This window comes from Herpailurus yagouaroundi, unplaced genomic scaffold (assembly GCF_014898765.1).
Source record: "Herpailurus yagouaroundi ecotype Mexico unplaced genomic scaffold, PumYag 161, whole genome shotgun sequence".
NCBI lineage: Eukaryota > Metazoa > Chordata > Mammalia > Carnivora > Felidae > Herpailurus > Herpailurus yagouaroundi.
The window spans coordinates 11,656,004-11,683,127 of NW_024412402.1; the positions used below are offsets into that span (position 1 = coordinate 11,656,004).

General features: G+C 54.8%; 1 long non-coding RNA gene across 2 annotated transcripts in view; it reads left to right on the top strand.

The window, feature by feature from the left end:
* Positions 1-27,124, top strand: part of LOC121035525 (uncharacterized) — a 76,692-nt gene that overhangs the window by 33,922 nt on the left and 15,646 nt on the right. For both annotated transcript variants that reach the window (XR_005792931.1, XR_005792932.1), the window contains one exon: positions 1,157-1,305. This is a non-coding gene — a long non-coding RNA (uncharacterized LOC121035525). The remainder of the gene's footprint in view (positions 1-1,156; positions 1,306-27,124) is intronic.

Consider the following 27,124-nt stretch of genomic DNA (forward strand, 5'->3'; position numbering starts at 1 on the left):
TGCTCCCCGCCCTTTGTGTCTCCTCTCAAGAGCCACCTCCACCGTGAGGCTTCCCTTGGCCTCTCCTTCCACGGAAATGCCACCCAGTGAGGCACACATCTCCGTTGTAACAACTATCTGCTTTTACTTTGGTTATTCACGGATGTTTCTCCCTGACTCTTGACAGGGAGTAACTGAGGGTTGAGACAGTGTCTGAATCACCTTGGGGCCCTCGGCAATCGCTCTGCGTTTGACCTACGTTGCCGATGTGTAGTCAACGGAAAACGCACCAAAAAACGTTTGGAAAATGCTTAGATTAGTAAACTGATCCGTGCCACGAGGAGTCCTCCCCGCTCCCTGTTCCTTTAGCAACGTCCCTCACGCCTCCCCGTGGGACAGGGCGAGACGGGGCTCCGAGCCCATCGTGTTCTGTCCACATTTCTGGCATGCAAAGCCGAATCCGGCTTCAGAGCCCAACACGCTAAGCCCATCTGATGAGCTGCATGTATTGTGGCAAATGTCAGCCTCGGCCAGCTCCAAACTAGGTCAGGCCCGGCTGCCAGGCACCAGGAGTCGGCCAGCACTGACTGCCCAGTGGTCTGGCCACGTGGTTGCAGCTTCTGGGTAGAGAGAGCAGGCAGGGATGCTGCTGAAATAGGAGGGTGGTAGCTGGGGGCGCCCTTGACCTGGGGTGGAGGAGAGGATCCGACACTGAGGCCAAGGCAGATTGAAATGTTTCCCTTGCTCCGCATTCATGATTTAATTAGTGAATTCGCCATTCGTTCCTTCACTTATTTACTCAACATACATTTACTGTACCTGCCTGGTGCCAGGTACTGTGCTAGGTGCTGGGGTAGGAGGAAGAGATCTTCGGGCAGAGAAGGGAGGCAGGTGTAACCAACCACAGTAAGTTGAGCTGGAGAGACACCAAGGTTTGTACTGGACACACTGGGCTGCCCAGGGGAGGGTCTGTGGAGATCCAAGAGCCACCATGTCCCGAGGGCCAGCTGCTTGCACGGATGCAGGAGCCGGCCTTGACCTCACACCCGGCCCGTGAGCATGCACTCTCCACCCCCGCCCCCTGCCTGGGTGGCCACTGCCCGGACTTGAGCCCTCTTTTGCCTTTCACCATGAAATAGGATGTCCGCTGCATTATTGTGATTATGCATTTTTGTAGGTTCCCTTCATCGGTTTGAGGAAGTTCCTTCCTTTTCTCTGGTTTGCGGAGAGTTTTTCTCAAGAATGGATGTTGGATTTGTGTCCAATGCCTTTTCTGCGTCTTTTGAGAGGAGCATTATGGCTTTTCTTTTGGAGTCTATTAACACGGTGAGTTACATCAATTGATTTTTGAATCTTAAACCAACTCTGTATTCCTGAGATGCGCTCCCCTTAGTTGTGATGTGTTGTCCTTTTACTATATTGTTGGGATACATTTCTTGAAAGTTGGTTCGGAATTTTTGAATCTATCTGTCAGCATGAAACATATTGGTCTGTAGTTTTCTTAAAAAAAATTTTTTTTTAAATGTTTATTTATTTTGAGAGAGAACCCTATTGGGAGGGAGGGGCAGAGAGAGAGGGAGACACAGAATCGGAAGCAGGTTCCAGGCTCTGAGCCGTCAGCCCAGAGCCCGACGCGGGGCTCGACCTCACGGACCGCGAGATCGTGACCTGAGTTAGAGTCGGACACAATCGACTGAGCCACCCAGGCACCCCCGTAGTTTTCTTAGAGTGTCTTTGTCTGGTTTTGGTATCAGAGTAATGCTGGCCTCATAAGATGAGTTTTGAATGATTCCTCATTGTAATTTTCTGGAAGAATTTATATAGATCTGGTAATATTCGTTTCTCCCATGTTTGGTAGAATTTACCAAGGAAGCCTGCTGGGCCTGGAGTTTTCTTTGTGGGAAGATTTTTAACTGCAACTCCAATTTCTTTCATAAATACAGGCGAATTCAGTTCACTTCGTCTTAAATGAGTTTTGGTAGTTTGCCATTGCTCTATTCTTTGCACAGCCCTTTACATTGAATGATACGTTCTTGTTTATTTCCTTGATTTTTATATGTTGTTTCTGCTTTTCCCCTATAAAACTGAGCTCTGGGAGGATAGAGACTATGATTTTGCTTTTGTACTGGGCAGAGGATAAGCTCAATGAATCCTTGTGGAATGAGTGGAGGTTAATTTTAGCCTAAGAATACTGCAACCTGGGTATTCCCATTCTGTACCTGTGAAAGCTGAGGCTGAAAAGAGGTTAAGTAAATTGTCCTGTAGCCACTGCAGCACCTAGCAAGTGGATCAAACATCTGATCTTGCTTCTAGATGGTTTTCTTTCTGGGTAAGTATTGACTTGGTAGCAAAGCGTGAGAGTAACATCCACAGAGAAACTAGACAGCGGGTCTCAAACTTCCGTGCATGAGAATCACTTGAAGAACGTGCTAACCAGGCAGGGAATCCGTATCCTCACCAGCTTCCCATGTAACTCTGGTGTGCATCACCAAGAGGCCACGCTTTGCGGGGCTCTGGCTCAGCCCGTGCAAATGTGGGGGAAGTGTAAGGTCTGCTCTGCTCAGAGAAGGAGGAGATGCTTGGTGCGGAGCCCTAGAAGCACGGGGGGTGGGGGGGGTGGGGTGGGGGGGGGAGGGTGGGTTGTGAATTCTGAGCGTCTGGGATCCCTGTCTCCGAGGGTGGGGCACTTGTAGCTGCTTACATACAAGCAGCGAAGGTGCTAAGTCAACTTCAGCAAGTCCTTTTGCAGAGCCGGTGGCTTGGGATCCAATTCCTTTCCACTCGTGTGTTTCTCCAGTGCCCAGAGATAGGACCAGTGCTATGTCTCTGCTTTCAATAACAGAATAAACTCTAGGGGTCTTCCAGGCTCTTCTTGGATGAGGTCCCAGAAACCTCACTGCCCATCTAGCCCTTGGGGAAGTGAGGACCAGGATGGGAGGGGAGACAGGGAAACAGAGGAGTCCTGGGCTACTTACTAGGGAGAACTTAAGTGTCAGATGCCTCTCTCAGGGGCTTGGGGACAGCTGTCCTCTTGGCAGATTCAGGGGAGGGGCATGGGATGGATGAAAAGATTCTAGGCCCTAGGAATGTGCCATAGGATTTGCTCATCACTGGAAGGTCTCCTGGCTCACTATTGACCTGTGTGAGTCAGGGAAGGAGTGGGGTACACGTGGGGATGTGAGAGGGTTGGGAGGGGTGCTGAGACAAGGGGGGATGGGGCCTGTCCTCCACGCTCATGCCTTCCTAGGGCCCATTCCAAAACCTCAGCTGAGTTCCCTGTCCCCTTGCCCTCCGATGTCACATTGGATGAGGCTTCTGCTGCAGTAAGGCAGAAGTGGCAGGCAGAGGCACTAGGGGCTGGTGCCCCAGGGGGCAGGCAGAGAGGAGGGCAGGAGGGAGAACACGGAAGGAGGAAGGGCAGAGGGCCGGCGACTGCACTAGGTGCCAAGGTGTTGTGTTATGGGGGGGTGGGAGTGGGCACCCTCCTGGAGGCAATTTATCTAACGCATGGCTTGGCTGTCAATTGGCCTGGAAGCTAATGGAGTCATTTGCATGCCATTACCAGATTGGCTGGGAGAAATAGAAGGGCACTTGTCCCCTGGGGTGGCCTCTGCCATCCCGTGTCGGCGCTGGACTGAACAGATGTCATCGCCTTCACGTGGGAGGAGGCAGCACCTCCCTGGGTAGAGTAGCCCTTTGTCTTTGCGGCCTAGTCTCAGTGACTGGGGTCAGAGGGAGGGCTCTTAGGCAATTCCAAAACAGCCGAGGGGGCAGGCCACTTGTGCTTGGCATTGGAGCGGCATCCAGGCAACACCCTGTTGGGAGATGCTGGTGTGATGTTTTACCATCTGGTTAGATATTTCTGTTCACTTTCTATAGCTCGGTAACAGATGACCGCGAACCTGCCAGCTTAAAACGACCATGCAATTTTATCATCTCGTGGTTTCTGCGAGGCAGGAGTCCAAGCCACCCTAGCTTGGTCCTTTGCTCGGGGTCTTACAGAGCTGAAAGCCAGCCGTGGGCTGGTCTGTGGTCCTTTCTGGAGCGCAGGATCCTCTTCCAAGCTCATATGTTGGAATTCGGTTCCTTGTGGCTGTAAGACTGAAGTCCCATCCAAGGGACTCTCTTGGCCTCCAGAAGCTGCTCACAGTTTTCCTGACCTGTAGCTCTGACACGGGCTCACTCACTTCACAGTGGCTTACTTCCGCGGGGTCTCTCTCTTCCTGGAAAGGGCCCCTCCCTCTATTATGTGCTTTCACCTAATTAAGTCAGGCCCACCCAGGACAATCTTCCTTTTACGTAACTCAAAATCAACTTATTTGAAACCTCAATTATCTCATGATAATCATGATACAGGAGGAGGCAGGAATCTCGGGGCCACCCTAAAATTCTACCCATGACAATATTTAATGGGAGGGGGCGCTGAGAGAGGGAGACAGAGAGGTATTTAGAGGTTTATAGATGAGAGGGAATGATGAATATAGAACACAGGAGTCCTAAAGAGCCCACCTGCAATTCTGTTCTGCTGTGCTCTGCCCTCCCCTTCCTTACTTATAATGAAAACAGTTGATAATTCAGAATTTTAATTATAAACAGTGGCTGTTGCATGGATAGGAACCAAAAAGAGCATTTGCTGTATGTGCTCACTTCTTACAGGGAATTGGTGGGAGCCAGCTCAACCAATGACTATTGCTATTGGCCATCTGCTGGGACGTGTGCATAGCTTATAGAATCTGAGAGTCACAGCCTACTGGAGCCAGAGAGGACTTTGGGGATCTTGTCATCCAACCTAGTCATCGTGCAGATGATGGAACCGAGGCCCAGAGAGGGGATGTGAGTTGCGTGCGGTCACACAGCTAGTTGGTCGCCAGGTTTGCCAGGAACCAGCTGATGCCCATTCGTTCAGCAAGCAGGTCTTGGGGGAGGATCGGAGAAGGCAGATGGGTCCTCGGTCACCTCGTGCACTTTCCACTACGCCAGTTTGCCTCATTACATAGTCCCTGCCCTTCTAATGCACCTGGCTTCATAGAATTCTTAATGTGTAAAATATTCAATAGCGGTTGCCTACCTTGTCCTGGTTGGCCATGGGGAGTAGGCAGAGGGGGCTGCAGCCTGAGCACAGATGGGGTGGCAGCAGGAGGAGGGGGCTCTGCAGGCTGCAGAATGGCAGTGTGTGTGTGTGTGTGTGTGTGTGTGTGTGTGTGTCTCCAACTGAGCTTAAACCCTGAAAGCAGGACTCAACCTTGCCTCTCCCTCCCCCATGCGATCACATCCCGCCTGTGACTTTGTCATCTCCATCCCTCCAGCCTTTATCAGTGTCACAGGTGCTGAGTCACCAGACACAGGTTACCAGGGAAGGTGATTAATGATGGCAGCTGTGGTCCTTCCTACTCTCCCAGCCTCCCTGACCTTGTCCTTCCCCTCTTCTTTCTAGTTTCTCTTACCCCCACCATCCTCTAAGAAAAGAGATACACATTCAGTATCTGAGAGGGGAAGGAAGGGACATTGGACCCTTCTGGAACAGCCACTCTGGGTCAGGCACCGTGCCAGGCTCTTTCATTTGTTCTCACTGCACAGTGTACGTGGAGAGATGCTGCGGGGCGTCCTGGGATGCAGGGGAGGGCTGTGTTCTTCCCACGTCACCAGAGAAGGCAGTGCCAGGCTGATTTCCCGTAGACGCCTTTGCCACCCTTTGGCACATATGTTGCTCATGTGGGCTCTGATGTGCATAGTTGTCAGCTTGCCAGGATCCAGAGGACAAGCCCATGGAACCCCGGAGCCTTCAATGTCAAAGCTGTCAGGGACCTTAGCAATCGCTGACTTTCCTGGAAGGGTGAGACGGAGGCCCAGAGGAGAAATGACTCGCTCAAGGTCAAAGCCGGTCTTTCCCGATTCCCGTTCCAGAGTTTGTTCTTGCATCCAGCTTTCATTTCCCTCCGGAAGCAGGGACATGGTCACTGAGAGGTTCAGAGCTGTAGGGTGAAGGGTGAGGCAGGGTAAAGGTCTCTAGTGAAGGATATTTAAGGCATGAGGATGGCCTCCTCCAACACCCAGCTCTGAGCAGCTTCACGCAGCTCCCTCCTTGAGAGATGGGTCCTGTTGTCACAGTGACTGGACCGGACGGCCTGCCCACTGACAGGGCCTGGGATGTGACGGAGCCTCTTACACTGAGGCCATCTCCATGCAATGTTCTCTGTCCTTAGTCCTTGCCATTGTACCCGTGTATGTAAGTGTGTGTGTGTGGGGTGCCTGGGGGGGGCGTTGCAGGTAGAGGGCTGCAGACTGTATAGGGAGGGCTATAGTACTAATACACATCCAGAACCCCAAGTCCAATTTCTGATTTGTGGAATACGAGAGTGGGTCTTCACGTTCCCTTACGTTCTTGGGAGTCCCGAGGAGTCAAGCAAGTGGCTGACAGAGTACAACTCAGGAGGGCCTGGGGTGCTTTTCCTGCTTCCGTTGGCTTCCTCTGGGTCAGGCTGAGAGGGTCCGAGAGGGGGCTGGGCCCAGCCCCCACCTTTCTGCCCTCTGCAAGCTGGTCCTTCGGTGAACTTGGCTGAGGGAGAAATGAGATCAGAGGAGACAGGACTGGGAACTCAGGTCTGGCCGATCGGGGAACACGAGCTAAACTCCAAGGGCCCTGTTTTCTTGAGAAGCATCTGGGTGGGTAGTTGACTCAAGTGGTATCTTCCCCCTTGGGAGGAGCCAGGCCTCTCTGTGAATGCAGAACCTCGGACGGGATCCATGACGGGGCCTGTGAAGGTAGCAAGGTCCTTCATACCTTTTGGTGCCCCTACTAGGCCTGTGGGCCTGGTGGTCATGGGTGTCAGGCACCCTTGGCTCCTAGCAGATCAGGATCTGGGTCCCCAGGCTACTCACGGGGTAGGCTGGGCTTTCATGACTGGACCCTCAGAAGACTGGACTGCCTAGGAGTCACGGAGCTGGGGCTGTTCCTTCGGGTGGAGCGGGAGCGAGGGGGGTCATGGACCCGCGGCCAGGATAGTAGTTGCTAGAACTGGATTTGGGGAGGTTAGTGCACAAGCACTGGTACATTTTTATCTCTTTGCCTTCTCAACATTGTGAACTCAACGTTCTCCGTCGTTGTAAACTCAACGATAGGAACCGAGGAGGTCTGGTCCATTGCTGTGCCCCCAACACCTCACAGAGTGCCTGGCACACGGTAGGCGCTCTTCAGCGATTGGTTGGTTACTGAATGCGTTTTAAGGAAAGAGGCCACAGAAAGTGAAGTCTGGATTGGGAGCTCAAGAGGAACAAAGACAGGACCTGGGGTGGGCCTCTGTGGGGAGACATCGTCCCTGCCCTGATTCATTTTCTACTGCTGTCACCAGGAAACTCCTTCCTCAACCTCCCAGTCTCCCTGGTGCACCCCACTCCCTACACCACGAATGCCTCTTTGCTCTCAATATTTGCCCACTTTGGACCTATCCTTCAGGGCTCTTCCCAAGGCCACCAGCCATTCCTTCCTGACCCTTCCCTCACACTGCAGAGGGCTCTCTCACTCCTGAACCCCCAAGGTTCTGACTCTCTGGACCCCTAGCACTAATAGGGAATTTGCGTTCTGCCCATGCGTGCCTTCATTCTGTGTTGGGATGCCGTGGTTTAAACAGTCGTTTTAAATTTAATCATATATTTTATATAACCCAATAGGATCATTTCAATGTGTGCTCAATATTACAAAATTATTAACGAGATGTTTTACACTTTTTTTTTAACTTTTTTTTTTAACGTTTATTTATTTTTGAGACAGGGAGAGACAGAGCATGAATGGGGGAGGGTCAGAGAGAGGGAGACACAGAATCCGAAACAGGCTCCAGGCTCTGAGCTGTCAGCACAGAGCCTGATGTGGGGCTCGAACTCACGGACCGCGAGATCATGACCCGAGCCGAAGCCGGATGCCTAACCGACTGAGCCACCCAGGCGCCCCTACACTCTTCTTATCAAATCCCATGGTGTGTTCTGTACCTGGAGCCCTTCTCATGTCCCCTGGCCGCATTTCCAGTGCTCCGTGGTCCCAGGTAGGGTGGACAGCACATCTAAACAACTTTTGGCACTGGGAACGGGCCACCGGAGTGCATGTGGCATGAAGCACCAGCCGGGCCTCTTCCCTGGGGGCCAACAGGTCAGAGACCTCCCCCCCCCCCAAGCCAGGATCTTGGGTTCCCGCTCCATACTTCCTGTTCTTTGCTCTGTAACTGTCAGCAGGGGCTGGTCCTCTGTGCTTCTGTCACCTGCTCCTGTAAACGTGGGGGATCATTTCTGCTTCCTCTCTGCAACACCCGAAGGCTGTAACTTGTTATCTCAGGTTTCCCACAAATAGAAGGTGCTATATTTCCTTCCGCAGAAAAGATTTCAGCCTATATGGCCCTACATTCTATTTTGTATCACCTCTTCCTCTCCCTGCCCCCCCCCCCCCCCAAGCTGTCCTAGAATATTGAGAAGCTCTCATTCTAATGGACTTGCCCACTTACCGCTGGCATAGGTGACTTGACTGGTCCTGAGCTCCCCATTACTGAAGGTGACCAAGACTGTATACTCTTCCCTTGGGCTGATGTGAATTCTGCAGGAGCGAGAAGTCAAGCAGGAGAACTTCAGGGAGCCACTTCTCACGTCGAGATGCCACAATTCTATCAAATACGTGGCACAAGTGCCCTAGAGGACTGGATAATGGGAGAACAGAGGGGCCTGTGAATAGCATAGTGTGGAGGTGAGCGTGAAGGGTGAGGAGTAGTGTTGCCTCCACAACACTCGCTGATGCCCAGGCTGCTGTCCGGGTCCCCCAGCGCTGACCCCGCACACTCCCTGCACGGTAGGCAGCCCCACCGCCCGCCACTCTAGAGCCTTCTCCTCTGTGGGTTAAGGATCCCTGCTCCTTCTCAGCTGTCTGTGTGCGGGAGGCAGCGGCGGTGGGGTTAGAGCACGATTCTGGAGCCAGATCTCCTGGGTTTGAGTCCTGACTGCACGAGGTGCCTGGGGGTTGACCTTGAGCAAGTTAATTAAGCTCTCTGCACTTCAGTTTCCTCATCCCTGCCAGAGGGCTGGAAATAGTGCCCGCCTCACACGGTCATCATGAGGATGCAGGGAGTTAGCAGTGTGCAGGGATACAGCATTATAGAAGCATTTGTAAAATTAACTACAGGACATGGCTCCCTCCACCCCTCCCTCTTATTGTCCCCCTGTGGAGGTGACTTGGTTGTCAGTGACCGTTCATGATGGGAGACCCAGGACTGAGCACAGAATGTCAGGAGCATGAGACCCTGACCTCCCTCCTCTGGCCACTGTTCTATCGGCGCAGCTCTGCCGAAGGTACGCACGTTGAGATGGGTCAGTGGACCCATCGTGTTCTGGTCTCATCTCCAGCTGGTTTTCAGCTACACCCGGAGTCTCTTTTCCACATTCTGCTGCAAAGTGGGTTCCACCCCATCTTGTACTTGTGCAGCCAGACTTTGCCTCTAAGACCAGAAACGTCCCTTTCCCCTCTATCTGCTATTGTCCCAGACTTTTCCAGGTCCTTTGGGGGTCTGAGTCCTCGTACTGGACATATGCATGCTATCTCTCTGCTCAGGAGCACTTGAGGCCACTGCACTCGCCATGGTCTCCAATAGGGAGAGGCCTCTGGGATGGGGGGGACCCTGAGAAAACAGACCTGGGTCTTGCGCCTTCCCTTTGGCCTTGGCGGTCTGACTCTTTTCCTTTGCCTTTGACCTGAGCCTTTGCTGGAAGGCCGAATGTTCTTGTGCGTATGCCTGGTCCCCTCGAAGTCTTTATGGCAGGTGCTAACCCTCATCTGCTTGTCTGCCCTCCCTCTTCCCAGCTGCTGGGACTTATCTCTGGGCCCGATGCCAGTCTGAGCTTCCTCTTCGCTTTCTGGATGGTTCTTGTCTCTGCCATTAAAAAAAGGAGGTCCCTGAGGGCAGCAGGCACGTCGCCTTCTCTTTTCTCACTATCACTCTTTGCGCACAGCACCAGTGACCAGCTTTGTCCTCTCTACCAAACAGATTACCAGTTCTTAGACAGTGTTTCAGAACTGTGGGTGCTCCCTTCCTTGGATCCATGAAGGGTGTCCCTACACAGGACCCTCAGTTGGAGTGATGCCACCAGAGAGAGGCAGATACAAGCAGGGAGATGCAGGGGAAGACAGAGAAAGACCGAGAAATACGCAGGGCCTCTCACCGTCGCGCAAACCAAAGAATGGAGCACGAGACAGAGAGGGCCAGGGGGAGAGGTCAGGGATAGAGTCACGGAGTAGTGTTCTTCCTTTCCAGATTCACAGAGTCCGAGCTGGGAGGGACCTCAGGGATCTCCTAGTCCCATCGCCTCGCTTTGTAGATGAAGAAACTGAGGCTTGGTGGGGAGTTGACTCCAGTCCACGCAGCTAAATTTTCCCCTTGTGTTGTCCTGAGCAAGATTGTGCATGGATGGAGCCCAGGATCGCCTCCCGCTGTCTTTCCTACAGACTTTCCAAGATGCCTTCACACCGAGGGCTAGCAGCCCAGGGCATTTCACCGCAGAGGATGGGCAGCAGAGGGGGCAGTTCTTCACCCACAGAAACCACCTGAGAGCGCCTACCCCACTGTCTGTGAGCCTGGCTGAGGGTGGTTGCCTTTCAGGGCTCTGGGGGAATACAGGGCATGAACTCATGGCCTAGGGGGACTGATGGTTTCACGTCCAAGTTAAGAATGGGGTTTCCTTCTGGGTCTCAATGCGAGCCGTGTGATGGTGGCCCAGTCACTCAACTTCTCGGAGGCTCAGAGACAGTACTTCCCTCCTCCTAGGAAGAGTGCTTGGGGTTTCTACATCGCGGCAGAAAAGGGGGGCAATATCACTACTCTCTCCTCCCTGTTCCTTTTTGTCGCACTGCCCGACTCTCAGCTCCGAACGCTTCCTCTGGTTGGAGCAAGGTCGCCGCTCCGGCCTCTTGGAAGAAGCCACTGTCCCCTTGGCTGGTTGTGGAGAGACGCCAATCTTCCCGCGCCTCTTCATTGGCGCAGTTTCTTTCTTTCCACCCTCTGCTGAGTCCCAACCAGCCCTTCTCTTGATCTTCCACAGCCAGCAGCTTTTGGGGGGTGGGGTGGGAGGGAGGCTTTGAGCCCCCAGCAGAGAGCCTCCCCACACGAAGAGAGGGCAGTGGCCGTGCCCGCCACCGTCCAGCAGGCCAGCCGGGGCACAGAGGCAGCGCAGCTCTTCTCTTGCTGTCCCCGGAGGCGGGCATCGCCGCGTCTCTCAGACCGAGTGGCCGCAGAAGCGCACGCAGAGAGAGCCGACCACCTGCTCCCCCCTGATGCCGACGCGGCCCAGCCATCTGCAGAGCTAGGTGCGTGACTGAGCCCTCAGCAGGCTGCGGTGCCCGAGGCTGTCAGACGGCAGATTCTCATCCCGCCTCTTGAGGTGTTGAGGAAGCACGAGATGCGCCACCCAGCCCACACCGTGGTGGCGAACGTGGCTCTGCCATATGCCAGCCTGGGGGCGCTCCTGTCCGTGCACCCTGGGTGTGGTACCCACCTTCCAGGTGGGAAGACGCGATGCCCGCAGGGCAGCCGGAGATGGGCAGGGACAACTGGACGCTTCCTCCTGCCCCTGGCTCCAGGAGCCCGGGCTCAGGGAAGGCAGCAGGGCCCCTCCCATGCCCGGGGGTGGGGGGAGGGACACGTCCAGATGCCGAACATCTGCAGGGCCAAGCGGCTACGGAGCACAGTTGTCCAGGGCATGCTGTTAAGGAGACGTTGACTCGGCATGATTGTGGCCTGGTGCGGGGAGCGGGGGGCGGTGCGGCAGGGGGATGGAAGGAATGACCTGTCGGGGCACCTCCTCGAGCGAGGCACCCAGCTGGTGGGGCCTGGATCTGCCCCGCTTGGGGAGTAAAGGGTTGTGGGACAGGCAGCGAAGCATCTTCCTAGGACAGCACGTCTGCCAGCTGAACACTGTTCAGAGGCAAGTTGACACGGATTTATGCTCCTACACGAATTCAATAAACTCTACAACCCCCGCGCTCCTGCATGCAGGCTGGCAGATGGCTGCGGAGCCCCACGGCCCGTCTGCGAGGCTGAGGGCTCAGTTGGGGTGAATCGGGGTTCTGGAGACCCCGATGGTAGGGGTCGTTTGAAGGACCCAGGACGCAGTGGGGAGGGGGCATTGGCTCCTGCCTTCGGGCGTCCTATGCGTGCCTCCCCCCGGGCGCGTGTCTGGCGGGGTCACCGGGGCTCTTGCCTTCCCCTGACTTCGGTGCCAGGGTTTGTACGGTGAGGGCGTGGGACAGCGTGGCCTCTAGGCACTGCTTTGATAGGCGCCCTGGGTCCCTGAGTTCTGCATCCACTTCCTTGTCCTCTCTGCACCCTCGCAGCCCCCTCTGCTCCTGGCTGGGCAGGACAACGGTGTCCCAACCATGCCAGGAAGCCCATCCTCTGGGCTTCTGTTCTGGAAGGGGACACTGAGTACAGCCCCTCTTTGGGGGCCCGGCTCCGCCCCAGCCAGGAGTCCTCTGCTCTGGGATGGAGGGGAGAGGCTGTGGCCAGGGCCTCCAAAGCATCCATCACTGCACCTGGCCTGCTGCTACCCCAGTGTTGTCATTTTACATAGAGCCACCAAGGCCAGAGAGGGAAGGTCACTTGCTGGAGGCCCCAAAGGTGCCGCAGAGTGATACAAATGGCTTAGAAGGCAGGCCTCCTGGGTCTCAGCGTAGTACAGGTGCACTGTCCCAGGCCGCCTACTACAGTTCCCACCCTGGAAGGGACACAGGGAGCTCTCGGTGCACCTCTGCTTTCTACCAGAACAGAGAAGTGGGGGACAATAGAGGCGACAACCGTCGGTTCCCCGATTTCAGTGGGCGGGATGGGCCATCTGTGTCCTGCTCTTTCCAGCTCTTCAGTGCTCACCACCCTCTAGCCCGGGGCAGCCCTGGTCTGTAGTCCCTCCCCTTTTCACCGGGCCCCCCACCCCCCAACATCCGAAGTTGGCCACTTACAGAAAGGCCTGCAGGGAAAGGAAAGAGTGAGGATGCTAACGGTGGGGTCTGTGGCACAGTAAGAAGCAGGTGTGGAGGCAGTGCTTTGGGGAAGGGGCCTGACTCCCGGATGCTTCTGGGGCACCATGGGTTTGGGACGGCATGACCTCAGGCTCCAGCGTGCTCCCGGAAGCTGCTCTCCCCATGCCCCTGCCGTGCTCCCCTCCGCCAGCTCGAGGGCCAATAGCTTCCGATGTCACAGCTGCTGCCCCTCCGGTGCCCCTCGTCCGCCACAACTGATTGCAGTGTGTGCCCTTCCATTTTTAACAGCTCTGCTCGGCCCAGGCTGCCTGAACCGATCCAGAGGCGGGCCCACTGTTGATTGCGGTACTAAAAATACCAGCATGGCTTCTGATGAGAGCAGGGGGCTTGGCTACCCCTTCACCCAGCACCTTGGCTCTTGGCTGCCTTCCTGAAGAGTACTTAGTGGGGCGAGTCTGGAGCCTGGGGGTAGAGAGGCCCCGTTACTCCCATGCCCTTTGCAAGCATCCAGACAAAAAGCAAAACGGCTTTCCAGATATTTGGGGGCCAGATGGCATCTGGGGGCTTTCTGAAGTTTTCAGTGGTTGTGCTGTGTAGACAAGAGTCCTTAAGGTCTTTTGTGATTCTAGGTGTGTGATTTGCTGCATCTATGCTGGGGAGGAAAGCTGGATGTTTCCCAGGCTTCTGTCCCTTTGTTCTCTCTGCTTCCTACTTCCAGTCAGTGGCCAAGTCCTATGGGTTCCTCCTCCTGTATAATCCCTCCCATTTCCCCCCCTCCTGCTCCTTTCCATGACCACCCTCTCTGTAGGGTTCAGGGCCTCCCCCAAGCCTTCTCAGGGCCACTAGGAGTCCCCTCTCACCCCCTTGCATGGTCCGGGCCACCCACTGCTGTCAGGATACCTTCCTAAGCTTATGGCTCATCAACCAGTCCTCTGCTCTGAAAGCTAACTTCTTGGCCCAGCAAGTAACATCGTCCACAATCTAACTTCGACGGGTCACTCTAGTCTTGTTTTCCTCTGAGGCACCCTCAGTACGGGTCACACTGGGCTATCCTCTGTTCCTGGCACGACTCACAAGGTTAGCTTGCCTGTGTTTCCCTAGGGTGGTCTGACCGTGGGAGGCTGAACCCAAACCATTTCAGGGAAATCGCAGGTTAACATAGTCACAAAGTTTTATTGGCCCCTTTGCTGAGAAGTAGACTTTGGAACAGAACAGTAGAGCCTGTTCTGGGAGCCTGGTCTTTTAGAACACGGTGATGTGGCCTACTGGTGTCTTCGTCTTTCCTTCCTTCCTTCCTTCCTTCCTTCCTTCCTTCCATCCATTTATTTATTCTTGAGAGAGACAGAGACACAGAGTCCGAGCAGGGGAGGGGCAGAGAGAGCAGGGACACAGAACCCGAAGCAGGCTCCAGGCTCTGAGCTGTGAGCCCAGAGCCCGCCGTGGGGCTCGAACTCACAAACCATGAGATCATGACCTGAGCTGAAGTCAGACGCTCAACCGACTGAGCCAACGGGGCACCCCTCTTCTTGCTTTCAAATCTAAGTAAGCGACCTCACTGGAAACGAGGATGTTCTCCCTGAGGGCACCGTGGGCCTTGCCAGTGTAGTTAAAGTTCTTGGTCACAGTGGATGCTGTCATTTCACTCCTGGACCCCTGTCTGAAGGTCTGGCACCCGGGATTAACAGAACATTCACAGAAAGACAAAATGAGACTGAGTCTTACCAGATGGGGCTCCCCTGGCCTGGTCTAGGGGCAGTTGCCCATCTGGCCCAGGCAAGCTGTTGGGGAAACCACTGAACGCTATCAAGCTGTGTAAAAACTTCACTCCCCAACCCTCCCCTCCCCCCAGCACCTGCCACCATAGACTCTCTAATGCCAAAGCTGCTAAGTCAACCTCCCTCGTTGACAGATGGGAAACTGAGGTCCAGCAAGGGGAAGGGGATCTTCTGAATTAATGACCGAATCGGACCTACAACCCAGGCCTCCTGGATTCCTGTCCAAGCGTTTTCCCACCAAAGTCTGCTGTCTCCTTCATTCCCTCATCCAGAATGTCCTTCTTTTGTGTGGGAATATTCTGCCCATCTTTCCCATGAGCTACTAAGGGCCTCTTCCTATGTGTCATTGGACGAGTGTCTTCTATGGAAGAACTTTTAAAGCTCCAAGAACTTTTAAAGCTCGCCAAGGACAGGGATTGGGTTGGATTCAAGTGTGTACCCAGTTCAGGACCGGGTATATAGAAAGGGCTCAATGAATGTTTGTTGGAGGAACTGATGCATAATTCAAAAGTCCATTCTACTGAACTTGCATTTGAAGGTGGATGTGGTTGCTGTTGTCGGAATCGACATTGCTTTAAAACCAAATAATGCCCTCTCTCAGGGCGGCAGGAGCCCATGAACGAGTGAATTAGCTCTCCATCCAGATACTGTCCTTCCCCTCTCTTTCCTACTTGCTGGTAGCGTCACTGCCCAGGCCAGAGCCAACATCAGCCTACGAAGCCACCCCCCTTTCGGTAAGCCTACTGTCTTTCCTGCTCACCTCTGCCCAGAGGGATTGAGAGAAAAACCATCCGCCGTGGTGTCAGACTTTTCGTTCTCATTGCTGCTGGGTACCAGCCACAGGAAGAGTAATAACGATGCCGGAAGCAAACAACGGTGCGTAAGTTGAGTAAGTGTCTCGTTTTGTTTGTCTGGATTCCGCGGACTTAACAAGTGTGCGGTGAATGTGACAGTCTTGCCCAAAGGCTCTTCCTGGTAGGGTTGCAACAGGGACACGGCCCCTCTGTCTCCTCCTCCACCTTCAGCTCTTAGGCAGGATGGTCTGCCTAGAAAAGAACCACTCAAGCTTGCTTCAGGAATGGGGTTTACCATGAGGATGCAAGGGTGCCTCACGGGGACCCCCCCCCACCCCCTCCAAGAAGAACATCGGGCCTCGGGAGAGCTGAGAGGCACCCAGAACCCTGCGAACTGCCCTTCCCACCTGTTTCCCCCGCTTTGATGCCACGCTGGGTCGCATCCCTGCTGCCCTCCGAGCTCCATTTTCCTGCCTTACTCTGCAGATCAGCTTTCTTCGCTTGCTCATCAACACAGGGTCCTAAAATAGCTGCTCCCGCCCCAGCCTGCCTGGACCGCGTAACCTCCTGCTCCCAGCCGGCCCCACCTGACTCCCAGGCTCTGGACACCTTGGTGCCAAAAAAAAAAAAAATCTTAAGAGAGAGGATCTGATTGGCTGTTGGTCAGCCAATGACTTCTCTCCTGCTGGGTCAGGTGTCCACTTGTGATCCAATTGCATGAGGCCAGCAGGCAGGGGTAGGCGGTACTGGATGCTGCCTTCCCAGGATGGTGAGTGTGCAGGTATGTTGAGAAGGGGTAGCTGGGCAAGCCAGCCTTCACCTCTACAGTTTGAGTTTTGCCCCGAGGCCAGCCGTTTTCCAGGAGAAGGCAGTTTTCCTTTCCAAACCCATGACCATTGTTAAGGGTGTGCCCAGACGTTTTCTGCAAGCCCTGCAGGAAGGAAGGAGGGCTCCTTCCCCTCTGCTGTAGGCAGGGGTGGGGGGGGGGGGGATGCAGCACCCCAATCTCTCCTTTCTGCATGCGCTTAGGCTTGAGTGTAGGCAGCCTCCACCACACCCTGGCAGGTCACTCCTTCCTCCAACTCAGCTACTGCCCCAAAGCATCTGGTTCCCTTGGTTCTTGGTAGCCCAAGCCCTTGCGGGATGAGGGCAGGAGTCAGGGACTCTGGCTGGGGTAAGGGGGACTCTCTGGTGCCGCGGCAGGGGCCTCTCGCATGCTGGTCCTGACCCCGTAGGTTGTCTCCTGAGTCTGTTCTGAGCACGCTCTGCCAGTCTGAGGGTGTTTAATCCCTCGTGGTGGCTTCAGATAGAGCCACGGATTCTTTAAAAGGTGGAGTCTAACTCTCCTTCCTTGAGCAACTTACAGGTTTGTTCCTGATAAATAGACTAAGACAGCAGTGACAGAATGTGAGTCCTAAAACTCGGTCAAAAAAGTGTTGTGACTTTCTCCTGGCTCTCCGGGGCCAGCTGCCATGCCATGAAGATACTCAAGCAGCGTAGGAAGCCCGCATGGGGAGGAACTGAGGCCTCCTGCCCATGGCACATGAGCGAGCCACCTTGCTGGTGGGTCTTCCGGCCCCAGTCGAGCCTTCAGGTGGCCTCACCCCTTGACTGTAGCCGCACATGGGAACTGGAGTCAGAGTCACCCCACCAAGCTTCTCTCAAATTCCTAACCCACACAAACTGTGACATAATATTTCTGTGTTTAAAACACTGAGGTTGGGGATTGTTTGTTACACGGCAACGGATAACTAATGCACCCCTGTGTTGGTCTTCCTCGGGTATTTGACATTTTGCAGGAAGAACTTTAATTCATGTTCCCATTTCTGCTATGGGAAGAACCAATGCCCAAGGTCATTCTTGGGTCCCCCCGCCATTCATCTGCTGTCACCCGGGAGGCTGGGATTGGGGCCTCATGTTACCATCTTGCCTCCAGTGGGTGTTATCTTCCTCCTCTCTACTCCCAGGAGCCTGTCTCCCAAACTTCTTTGGGGGAAAATTCTTTGCCTCAAGTCCAGTACCAGCTTTGGCCTCACCCCCATCTCCCAGGCTTGTGCGTTGTGTGACGACCGTCAGCCGTGTCCACCCAAACCCTGTCCTTCGGTTGAAAGAAATGGGCCTCAGCTCTTGAAGCCCCCACAAAGTCTTCGAAGTTTCTTGGGCTGCCAGGCCACACGGTGGACCCAGTAGATCCCATGAGGCAGGGATTTGCATGGCAAAGCGGAAGTCCAGTGGCGGGGGCGGGGAATTCAGGCTCGAAGTCAGGAGGTTTTAATTCTGGTTTTGCATACTCGTGAAGTCTTGTGGGATTTGCACAGCTTTCTTTTACCCTTTTGGGGTGCTGTCATCGCGTCTGTAAAACGGGGCTAAAAGAATTTTTCCTGTATACTTAAGTGATTGTTATAAGGATGACAGGCGATCATAAATGCGGGAGGCTTTCGTACACGATAAAACCCTTTACCAAAGTGAAGACTAAATTGTGAGGAGTAAAGACAAACTGATCGAATGTAAGGTTTATCCATCATACGAGCTCGCATTTTTTGGGTACTTACCTTATTTAATCCCGAGGTTGGTATTCCTGTTGCCATTTTGGGATCAGGAAAGCGAGGTGCAGCGAGTGGACCCCACTGGCCAGAAATCCACTCGTCCGCTGTCTGCTGACAGTCCTCACGCCTGGGCCCCGACGTGACTACGCACTGAAGCATCCAGAGAACTGGTGAGACCCACAAATAGCCCTGGCTCTGGCCCCTGATTTCCTCTCACTGCCTCGTTCATCTATCTGCCCAGCTGCCCCTCGAAGGCCCTGGCAGCTCAGAAGGTCAAGATCCTGACTGCTTCCGCTAGGACATGACTGCTTCCGCTAGGACATGACCCAGCCGAATGTGCATGTTCTTGGGTGTATACTAGGGGGATGGGTGTATTCTCTACTTGGGCAGGGGATCCTGGTAGCAAACTGACTCAGATCCTCTCAGGAACAATGAACTGCTGCCTGCGTGAAGGAGAAAAGGTTATAGAACCACAGGGGGAGGTTTGATCAGTGAGAAGTTAAAAGCTAGATTCGCTACAGATAAACTCTGGGTGACGACCCCAGAGGGAGGTCCGCGTCCATTAGCACTGGTGGCCCTGCAAAGCCTTCACCGTGTTTCCATTAGGCTGAAAGCCCGCCCACCCCCTCTTTCCACCACCCTGGGTTTCTTGTTTAGGCCGTGCTCCCTCTGAGGGCTCCAGGGGTGTGGACAGGGGAAGTACTTCAGTGAGTCAGGCCACGCGGTCCAGCGTCAAGAGGCCACGCTGCCTCAGTTAGCCCCTTACGTTCACGTCCTGCCTGTAAAGGAGCCCTCCCCCAGGAGATCCTGTGTTCACCCTCTCTCCCCTGTGTGGGCCTGACTTCTACACGCATGAGAAAGGATTTCTGAGAATTTCTCCCAGGCGTGCTTTACTCACGACCACCGTGCCCCCATCTCCAGCCTTGCCCTAGTGCTTTGTCTGCGGTCAGTGAGCCCATGTTCTTTTGGCCTTTTGAAAAGGAAGGTTTCTTTGCTTCTGCGCTGTCCTTCTGGGTGAAAACCACACTTCTCTCCTGGCCTCAGAGGCTGCACATGGCCTCTGGGTTGGGGTAGCAACAGCCACTGTTGGGGAGCTTGGGGATGAGTGGCAAAGACGGGGGGGTGGGGAGAGCATCATGTCTTTTCTCCGAGCCTGAGAAATCTCTTTTGCTGCTGCTTGTGGGCCAAAGCACAATGTTTTCCCTGGCTCTGGGAGTACCTAATTGCCACCCCTGCTCGCTGGGGCTGGAGCATTTGTCCCCACACAAAGGAAAGGTCAAGAAGCTGCTGAATTGCATTTTCCTCTCTCCTTGCCATGTGTCTCTGAAAATGAGTCATTCTCTTTCCTCTCCTGCCTTCCCGCCTCCCTCCCTCCCTCCCCCACCAGTCAGTCATTGGATCTGGGGTGGAATCACTGCCCAGCCTGGCTGCCTGGGCCTCTCTGTCAGGGCTGGGCTCCTCGGTTCCTCAGCAGGGCATGGGAGCCCCGTCTTAGGCCTGGGGGCCTTGGAGCTCAGCCTCCTTTATTTAATCTTCTGAAGTATCTGTTGAGCAACTTCTACAGGCCAGGTACTGTACCAGGCACACAGGAGAGATGAAGGGCGTGATTCCTGTACTCATAGGCCTACAGTTGAGTAGAGGAGAGGAATGTTACACACGAAATCGTGCAACGTACACATAATCATATGTAATTCACACCGATATGGGTATTGAGGGAAAAAGTACAGAAGGCTTTGAGAGGGCAGGAGGAGAACCACATATAGATGAGGTAGGGAAGCCTCCCTGAGCAATGAAAACGAAGATAGCGCTTGAAGAACAGAGTGGGGAAAGCATTTCAGCACATGCAAAGGTCCTGCGGTCCAAAGAAGCTTGGTGCTGTAAGGCAATAGTAAGAAAGAGTGAGGTTGACATACAGTAAGCACAAGTAAAGGGAGGGGAAAAGACTGAAAAGAAGGGAGGGAACAGAGCATGTAGGGCCTTGAAGATCAGGCTAAGAAGCTCAAAATGTATCCTAAGGGCCAGTTTGGCACTTTCTTATGATGTTAACTCCGTACTTACTAGGAATACTTACATACAGTATTTCTAGCGGCTTTACTCATAATAGCCCCCAAATTGGAAACAACCCAAACATCCATTATCTGGTGTTTGGATCAACAAACAGCGGTACGTCTTTGTAATAGTAAACTATAGAACCGTGAAAAAGAACCAACTACTGAGAGATGCACGCATGGTATATGTAGCAATGGGGGTGAATTCTAAAACCGCTATTTTGAGTGAAAGAAGCCAGAAACCAAAGAGTACATAGCATGACTCCACTTGGTGAAATTCTAGAAAAGGCAAAACTAATTTACAGTGATTGAAATCAGATCAGTGATTGCCTGGGCGGGAGATGGGGGTGTAGGGTGTTGACTGGGTGGGGGGTACGAGGGAACTTTCTGGGATGATGGAAGTGGAACGGGCTGATGGTTACACAGGTGTCTTATTTGTCAACACTCGTTATCTAGACACTTACAAGGGACGCGTTTGGTTTTACGTAAGTTGTATCAATAAAGTCGATTTTTGAAAAGAGCGCTTTTTTTTTTTTTTATTTTTTTTTTTTTTTAATGTTTATTTATTTTTGGGACAGAGAGAGACAGAGCATGAACGGGCGAGGGGCAGAGAGAGAGGGAGACACAGAATCGGAAACAGGCTCCAGGCTCTGAGCCATCCGCCCAGAGCCCGACGCGGGGCTCGAACTCACGGACCGCGAGATCGTGACCTGGTTGAAGTCGGACGCTTAACCGACTGCGCCACCCAGGCGCCCCGAAAAGAGCGCTTTGAAACGAGTATGGTTTCTGTTACCCAGCTAAAGGAACACAACACTTGCACAAACAAAACAAGACAAAAACGGGTTATGACGATTAGATCTGAGTGTTTCTTAAAGCCCTCTGGCTTCTGGAAGGAGACAGAACCGGAAGGGAGCAGGTGAGGAGGTAGGGAATTACTGCCTGGGTTCAGGCGAGTCAGGATGTCGGTGCTGGGGGGTGGGGGGGAGCAGCAGGAGACACATTGGAACGTGGTGCTTCCTCGGCAAGGTCGGCGGGCTCTGTTGGCCGCTGTCAGCTGGGCCTGGCCCTGGGGCAGAGATGCTGTCTAGGGTGAGAGGACCCGCCTGGCTGGCTCACAGACGCTCAGGTCCTGAGGTTTTTCCTGCTGTCACGCTCACAAACTCCTATTTGGACTCCCGCTCATTGACCCAAGCCCCATGCACACCCCAGGCCACGCACCCCAGAGCCTTGCACCCTGGAGGACCGGGTTTGAATCTCGCTTCCCTCAACTTGTCAGCTGTGTGATCTCAGCCCTGCGGCGGCCCCTCTAGGCCTCGTTCTCCTCATCTGTAATGTGGCAACGACAGCAAACGCGGCTGCTTTCGAGGTGGCTGTGAAGACCTGGCCAGATGAAGGACAGAAGGCGGTCTGGGCCGTTCCTGCGTGTCCCGAATGCCCTGCGATGATGATTCGTGTTTCGCATTCACGCCTACTTCCGTTCACACTCCAAATTTAGCAGAAGGCGCGGCAGGAAAGGGAAATTCATTTCTCCATGGAATCGTTCACTAGTCCCCGGCACCCCCTTCCCGTCCTGGGGTCCTCGCATCTGCTGCAGCCCTGCTGCCCCTTCGGACAGCTTTCCTGGATCTGCCCAAGCGTCTCAGCTCACCTTGCTCGAGTGGGCTCGGCCTATCCTCCCTCCTGAGCCCGGGCCGGCGGGCGGGCCTGGCGGTGCAGAGTATGGCCTCCACCCCCTGGGGCCTGGCTGCCCCTCAGCCCATCCTGCCGCCTCACACCTGGTCCCCAGGAGCCAGGCCTGCTCCCAGCCCTCCTGGGAGGCTGAGGTAATTGGCTCAATTAATCAGTTCAATTAGCACCTTCCGGGTGAGCAGATCAGCTCAAGTCCCACCCAGCCTCTATCCAGTGGGCTCATCTGTGCCAGCCCTGAGCTAGGGACAATGGCGGTGGCCAAGGGGGCCTGGATGTCTCGTGCTTCCTTGGAGAGGCCCTGGGGCGAGGAAGGAGGACTGCAGGGCTGGGGAGAGGGAGGAAGGCGGAGAATGCTCCAGCTTTCATCCCTGTTGCAAACTCCATCCGTTTGCTAAGGAACAATACAACAGGGTCTTGAATGAGATGATCGTAGTGGGTCTGAATGCGTGGCCCCCAAAAGATATGTCCGTGTCCTAATCACCAGAACCTATGATTGTGCCCTGATTTGGGAGAAGAGTCTTTGCAGGTGTGACTAAGGTAGAGGCTCTCGAGGTGAAATCATCCTGGGTTATGTGGGAGGGCCCTAAATCCAATGACAAGGGTCCTTATCAGAGACACACGAAGGGCAGAGGTGGAGAAGGCCTGGTCAAGGCAGAGGCAGGGACTGGAGTCACGCAGCCCCAAGCCGAGGAAAGCCCGGAGCCACAGAAGCAGGAAGAGGCCAGAAAGGATTCTCTTCCTGAGCCTTGATTTTGGACTTTTGGCCTCAAACACCGTGAGAAAACACATTTCTGTTGTAAGCCACCTCATCTGTGGCAATTTGTGGTGGGTAGACAGCTAATGAAGTCATTTTTTTTTTATAAGAGTTCCAATACAAAAAAAAAAAAAAAAATGATAAGAAATTCAAAGTGGCCTGTCCCAACAGATCCCAAGGGGTGAGTCTGTCACCGAAGGGAGGCAGTGGCAGAGGTGGGACCAGAACTGCACCTCCCCCCCCCCCCCCAAAGCTGCCGCACCCAGTACTGATATTGTCAAAAGTCCCCTCTGTGGCCCGGCTGGGGGATCTTTATTCATTTCCCTCCAGGGGGGGCCAACTTATCATTTTCTTCTTCTTCTTCTTCTTTTTTTTTTTTTACTGTTTATTTGAGAGAGAGAGACAGTGTGAGCAGGGGAAGGGCAGAGAAAGAGGGGGACAGAGAATCCGAAGCAGGCTCTGCATTGACCGCAGAGAGCCTGATGTGGGGCTCGAACTCAGCAGCTATGAGATCATGACCTGAGCCGAAGTCGGATGCTCAACTGACGGAGCCACCCAGGCGCCCCCAACTTAACCATTTTCTTAAAAAAATTTTTTTTAATGTTTTATTATTTATTTTTGAGAGAAAGAGAGACAGACAGACAGAGCATGAGTGGGGGAGGGACAGAGAGAGAGGGAGACACAGAATCCAAAGTGGGTTCCAGGATCCAAGCTGTCAGCACAGAGCCTGATGCGGGGCTCGAACTCACAAACCGTGAGATCATGACCTGAGCCGAAGTTAGATGCTCAGCCAACCGAGCCACCCAGGTGCCCCCCAACTTATCATTTTCTAAGTGTGCCTGGCTGGTGAAGAGGCTGGGAGGCCCTCCTTGGAGTCCTGACTGGACCAGTGCCGTAACTGGGCCCAGGCCCCAGGCCACAGGTCCTCCCTCTGGTGCCCCGCATCCTTCTGGGGCCATTGGAGATGGGCCAGGGCTGGGAGAGAAACTCAGAGCCTTGGGGGGATTAGGGGGTGGGTAGAAAGAAGGGGTGGGATAGAAGACCACCTCTCTTCTGGTGGTCTTCTCAGAGACGTTTAGGGTCTTTCCGGACTCCACGTACGTAGCAAGTACCCTAGAGACCTTGCTCTCTGCATTGTGGCACACAGCTTCCTGCTCAATAACGTGTGCAAGATAGGGTGTTGGGGGGGTAGGGGGAAGCTGGAGGGGGGCAGACTGGTGGCTAGAACGTCCCAGACCCAGGTGGAAGCTGCCGGGATCTCTGGTCAGCACCGGGCACTGAGTGCTACCCACCCTCCCCGTGAAAAGGGGCTCGGAGAAAGGGGGAGTCAGGGTCCACGCCCGGGGCGAGGGGGGAGACAGAGCACATAAGGGGAGAAACAGGGGGACAGGAGGCACTTCGGGGCGCCTCACCTGGGAAGCCTTTGCTGGCTGCAGCAGCCCTGGGGGCCCCTCCATTCGCCACAGTCACATGTGATGAACCCAGAATGGCCACAGTGGCTTCTGCTTGGCAAAACCTCCTCTTCCTTCTGAGCAGGGTGCCCTGGACAGGAAGTCAGCAGACACTGATTCTGGTCACCCCTCTCTCTGGTCTCAGTTTTCCCACCCACGAAGCCCAGATGACTTCTCAGCCCCCCTAGTTCATGACAGACACATCAGAGCACACATCGGCTGGGCTGTCCAAAGGTGCAGGCCTTGGTTCCTGACTCTCCCCACTCCGTGGCGCCGTCTTTCCTTTTCCAGAAGAGGGGCCCAGGACCCCCGACTTGCTGAAAGGCTATGACTGGGCAGGGGTGAAGCCGGCAGTGGGGAGATGCAGGGGGGAAGCACACAGCTCCTGGGCGAGAGCCAATGTTGGAGGGGCCTGCAGTAACACGGGCCCAGGAGACACCTGGGACACCCACGGGAACGGTCCAGATGTGTCTCTTCTCTCCCAGACGTGTCCTCCACCCTCAAATTGATGGCCCTTCCCAAACTCCAGAGATCCGTTCAGGCCTCAGGATCCAGAGGCAGCGCCGTGAGGATTTCTGGCTCCTTCTTCTTTTTCTTTTTCTTGGGGGTGGTAGTGTGGGGGCTGCTTCGGGTGAGTTATTTTTCATCTCCCGTGTCCCCAGGGCCCCGGTGCCCGGGCGCCTGTGGGATATTTATGGCTCCCTTGGTTGCAGAGGGGGTCAGGTTGAGCTCACGGGCACCGGGGAGCGGGGGACGGGAGGGGTCCCCGCACAGAGCCTCGTTTCCTGACTGACTGACTGACTGACTGACTGATAGGAGCGATAGCATCTCTCCCAGCCCTCCCCGGGGGCCTGCTTACAGAGGAGTTCAGCCGGAGTCATCTCCGCCGTCAGACGCACCTCTCTGTCCTGTGGAGATAAACTCATCACTCTCAAAGGCAGGCCGGGAGGGCTGTCGAGGCAGGCGTGCTGAGCCTGTGCGGCCGCACACGCGTGTGCCCGCTTCTTGGCCCTGCTCCCATGCTTGGTGACTGGAGGGGTGGAGGTCTTGCCGGGAGGACTTTCTTCTCCTCTGCCCTTCACGAAAGGCCGGCAGGATGGCTGGTGGGGGAGCTCCCCACTGCCTGAGGGTGCATGAGTGTGTTGGGGGGGAAGTAGGAAGATGGGGTAAAGGCTGTCACTGTAGAAAGGCAGAGAGAAGTGGGGATCAGCTCAGCTCTGTGTGGGGCCACTGGTCCACCCCACTGGCCTTCTCTGCCTCCCCAGCTGAAGGTCTCGGCCTGTCCTCAGGACGGAGAGACGACCTTTCGGGGGTTCTCCTTCCCCAAACTGCAAACGGAACCAGTAATGTGTAGGATAGCAGTTCTCAGCTTTTTGGGGGGTCACAGACCCTTTGAAAATCTGAAGCAGACCCTCTTCCTCTCCAAAGGCACACGTGTGCGTGCCTGGATGTGAGCGTGTGTGCACATGCGTAGACTCCTGCCTACTGTTTGTGGGAATTCACAGACCCCCCTCTCCCAGCGCCCTGCCAAATGTCCCACGGGCTACATGGCATGCATTTGTGGGGTGAAGGGCCGCCAGGGACCTGCCGGAGCCATTTGCTGTGTGCTCTGCACGAGCAGGGGCTCTCTGTGGGAGCTGGAACAAACTGGCACGGAGACTGTCACTGTCCTAGGCATGTCCCATATCTTGGCAAGACAGAGCCCACCCGGGCTTCTCCTGTCCTGCTCTGAGTTAGCAGATGACATTGCCTGGATGGACTGGATATTTAGGGGGGAAAAAATATCCCCTGATTTCTTGAGCTAGAATCTGCATCATCTCCTGAATCCTTTACAAAGGGACAGTAATGAAAATGACCGGGACCGAATGCCATGATCTCATTTAATTCTTACAACATGTCCTGAGGTAGCTCCTACAGTGTCCCATAGACAGAAGAGGCTGGAGGGACAGGCCCCAGATCTCATGGCTAGAAGTTGTCAGGCAGAAGAGACCCAGGCTGTCTACCCTCTGTGCCCTTAATCACACACCGTCCCGGGAGCCTGTGTGTGGACGCCAGGGAATGACTGAGGCCACACTTGGTCACCCCACAAAGTAGCACCCTCACACTGATGCTGACACGTCAGCAGAATCACGGCATCAGACTGAAGCCACATCCTAAGGACAGAAGGCAGAGCACTCTGTGTGTGTGTGTGTGTGTGTGCACATGTAGGAAGGGACTGGACTTAGGACAGACACATGTGTGGGTACTCTGGCTTCCAAGTTTATAGGGGTTCCCTCCCTTGGGGCCCTCAAGGACATATGTGTGGACAGCAGTCGGAGCCCCCTGCTTGGTCCTGTCCAGACCCTGCCAGCCCTCCGACAGCCAGAGTCTGCAGGTCCCCCACTGGGACAGTATGGGGGACAGCACATGGAGCTCTGGATTGCAGGCCACTGTCCCAACATCTGCCCACCTCACCCCCTGGGCACCCTCGATCCCCAGCAGGGCCCACCTCTGTTCCCTGGGCAGCGACCAGCTTCCCACTTTACCATGTAAAGGCTTCCTCCCCCTCCTCATGAAGGCATGGAGCTGTGTGTGTGTGTGTGTATGTGTGTGTGTGTGTGTGTGTGTGTGTGTGTGTAAAGGGGAGAGGGAGATCAGAAGGGTTTGAGAGCTGCTCAGTGTGGGGACGCACCAGGAGAAAAGATCTGTGGATGCGCGTGGTGGCCGGCGTGGGGGCTGGAGCGGCTCCCTTCTGTTTTCCCTGTCCCTTTCCCTGGTCTGGACTGGGTGCCCATGGGAGCCCTGCTTGGCCGCACACGTGGAGGTCAGCCTGGCCCTGAGAAGCTGACTCTCACAGCCCCAGCCACTGGACAGCGCTTCAAACCCCGCCCAGTGGTCCGAAATGCACCGATGCCCCATCCTCCTGCCTGGTGGCATGGACTGATGCTCCATAACCTGCCTGGATGCATCTGTAGCAGACTGAGGGGGCAGGAGGCCTGTGCGGAGCTGAGTGAAATCCCACAGGCCACAGCCAGGGACGGCCTTTCCCGCGGAGGTTCCAGGGCCTCAGAACCAGGAGCAAGAGTGGTGGGTCTCCTTCGTCCCAGGC